Source organism: Haliotis rubra, unplaced genomic scaffold (assembly GCF_003918875.1).
Source record: "Haliotis rubra isolate DU_JTF1 unplaced genomic scaffold, ASM391887v1 Scf1863, whole genome shotgun sequence".
Taxonomy (NCBI): Eukaryota; Metazoa; Mollusca; class Gastropoda; order Lepetellida; family Haliotidae; genus Haliotis; species Haliotis rubra.
Genome location: NW_025765851.1, coordinates 24,495 through 28,199, shown reverse-complemented (window position 1 = coordinate 28,199; position 3,705 = coordinate 24,495).

Genomic DNA, 3,705 nt, shown 5'->3' with positions numbered 1-3,705 from the left:
ACCAGCTATCAAGTGCTTGGTTTCATTCAAGGGAGACAAATCCATTAATCCTTTTTCATTAGTTTGTGAAGAGTTATGCCCCTTTGTTTACTTGTTAGCAGACGACATTTTCAGTGATCCTCAGTATGGATAATTTAGAGAAGAGGAAGTTGATTTTAGTGTATTATAACAAGGACATCAGATCAGCGCCTCTTCCGGTAAAGAGCCAAGCATACTCCACACAATGTCCTACATCTGGTATTCATGCTTCTTATCGAACTACCAGAGGTCGATAGTGTGAGTGCCTCTTCCGGTAAAGAGCCAAGCATACTCCACACAATGTCCTACATCTGGCATTCATGCTTCTTATCTTACTACCAGAGGTCGATAGTGTGAGCGCCTCTTCCGGTAAAGAGCCAAGCATACACCACAGGTGTCCTGCATCTGGCATTCATGCTTCTCATCTTACTACCAGAGGTCGAAAGTGTGAGCGCCTCTTCCGGTAAAGAGCCAAGCATATTCCACAGGTGTCCTACATCTGGTATTCATGCTTCTAATCTTACTACCAGAGGTCGATAGTGTGAGCGCCTCTTCCGGTAAAGAGCCAAGCATATTCCACAGGTGTCCTACATCTGGTATTCATGCTTCTAATCTTACTACCAGAGGTCGATAGTGTGAGCGCCTCTTCCGGTAAAGAGCCAAGCATATTCCACAGGTGTCCTACATCTGCTATTGATGCTTCTAATCTTACTACCAGAGGTCGATAGTGTGAGCGCCTCTTCCGGTAAAGAGCCAAGCATATTCCACAGGTGTCCTACATCTGGTATTCATGCTTCTAATCTTACTACCAGAGGTCGAAAGTGTGAGCGCCTCTTCCGGTGAAGAGCCAAGCATATTCCACAGGTGTCCTACATCTGCTATTGATGCTTCTAATCTTACTACCAGAGGTCGATAGTGTGAGCGCCTCTTCCGGTAAAGAGCCAAGCATATTCCACAGGTGTCCTACATCTGGTATTCATGCTTCTTATATAGTCAATAGTGTGAGCACCAGTCCATGGAAACAGCCGAGCATACTTCACACAACCGCATTAGGAGGAATCGCAATATAGAGACAAATAGCCAAACTATGGCCTTCAAGTACATCCCGGACATGTCGCGAAAATATTATCGCATAGCTTTCCAACTCGGCAGGTACGTGCTTATACCATACTTCAACATATGCTAACAATTGTAAATCAATACACATAGTATGTTGAACGCTACGACGCCCACAACATGGGCACGGTTTAAGGCTCCAATTAGACTTAACTACATGGCGACAAGTAGGCCAAAATGGCCTCAAAGTAGACCCAGCGCATGTTGAGAAAATATTCATGCATAGCCTTCAAACTTGGCAGGTATGTACCAATGCCATTGTTCAGCATATGGTGAAAGGTCTAGATATATACACATAGTATGTTGAACGCTACGACGCCCACAACACAGGTACCGTTTGGGGCTGCAAGGAGGGATCGCAATATAGCGACAAATAGCCAAACTATGGCCTTCAAGTACATCCCGCGCATGTCGCGATAATATTATCTCATAGCTTTCCAACTTGGCAGGTACGTGCATATACCATACTTCAACATATGGTAACATTTGTTAATCAATTGTAAATCAATACAACATAGTATGTTGAACGCTACGACGCCCACCAGTACAAAAGGAAATGGTAAAGTACCATTTGGGGCTGCAAGGAGGAATCGCAATATAGGGACAAATAGCCAAACTATGACCTTCAAGTACATCCCGCGCATGTCGCGAAAATATTATCGCATAGCTTTCCAACTCGGCAGGTACGTGCTTATACCATACTTCAACATATGCTAACAATTGTAAAATCAATACACATAGTATGTTGAACGCTACGACGCCCACAACATGGGCACGGTTTAAGGCTCAAATTAGACTTAACTACATGGCGACAAGTAGGCCAAAATGGCCTCAAAGTAGACCCAGCGCATGTTGAGAAAATATTAATGCATAGCCTTCAAACTTGGCAGGTATGTACCAATGCCATTGTTAAGCATATGGTGAAAGGTCTAGATATATACACATAGTATGTTGAATGCTACGACGCCCACAACACAGGTACCGTTTGGGGCTGCAAGGAGGAATCGCAATATAGCGACAAATAGCCAAACTATGGCCTTCAAGTACATCCCGCGCATGTCGCGAAAATATTTTGATACAGCCTTCAAACTTGGCAGCTACGTCCTTATACCATACTTCAACATATGGTAACAATTGTAAATCAATACACATAGTATGTTGAACGCTACGACGCCCACAACACAGGTACCGTTTGGGGCTGCAAGGGAGGAATCGCAATATAGCAACAAATAGCCAAACTATGGCCTTCAAGTACATCCCGCGCATGTCGCGAAAAGAGTATCGCATAGCTTTCCAACTCGGCAGGTACGTGCTTATACCATACTTCAACATATGCTAACAATTGTAAATCAATACACATAGTATGTTGAACGCTACGACGCCCACAACATAGGCACGGTTTAAGGATCCAATTAGACTTAACTACATGGCGACAAGTAGGCCAAAATTGCCTCAAAGTAGACCCAGCGCATGTTGAGAAAATATTCATGCATAGCCTTCAAACTTGGCAGGTATGTACCAATGCCATTGTTCAGCATATGGTGAAAGGTCTAGATATATACACATAGTATGTTGAACGCTACGACGCCCACAACACAGGTACCGTTTGGGGCTGCAAGGAGGAATCGCAATATAGCAACAAATAGCCAAACTATGGCCTTCAAAGTACATCCCGCGCATGTCGCGAAAATATTATTGCATAGCTTTCACCAACTCGGCAGGTACATGCTTATACCATACTTCAACATATGCTAACAATTGTAAATCAATACACATAGTATGTTGAACGCTACGACGCCCACAACATAGGCACGGTTTAAGGCTCCAATTAGACTTAACTACATGGCGACAAGTAGGCCAAAATGGCCTCAAAGTAGACCCAGCGCATGTTGAGAAAATATTCATGCATAGCCTTCAAACTTGGCAGGTATGTACCAATGCCATTGTTCAGCATATGGTGAAAGGTCTAGATATATACACATAGTATGTTGAACGCTACGACGCCCACAACACAGGTACCGTTTGGGGCTGCAAGGAGGAATCGCAATATAGCGACAAATAGCCAAACTATGGCCTTCAAGTACATCCCGCGCATGTCGCGAAAATATTATCGCATAGCTTTCCAACTTGGCAGGTACTTGCTTATATGCCATACTTCAACATATGGTAACAATTGTAAATCAATACACATAGTATGTTGAACGCTACGACGCCCACAACACAGGTTACCGTTTGGGGCTGCAAGGAGGAATCGCAATATAGCGACAAATAGGCCAAACTATGGCCTTCAAAGTAGACCCGCGCATGTCGCGATAATATTATCGCATAGCCTTTTCAAACTTGGGGGTACTTACTGAATACCATATGTTCAATGCATATGGTAACAAGGTGTAAATATATACACATAGTATGTTGAACGCTACGACGCCCACAACACAGGTACCGTTTGGGGCTGCAAGGAGGAATCGCAATATAGCGACAAATAGCCAAACTATGGCCTTCAAAGTACATCCCGCGCATGTCGCGAAAATATTATCTCATAGCTTTCCAACTTGGCGGGTACTTGCTTAT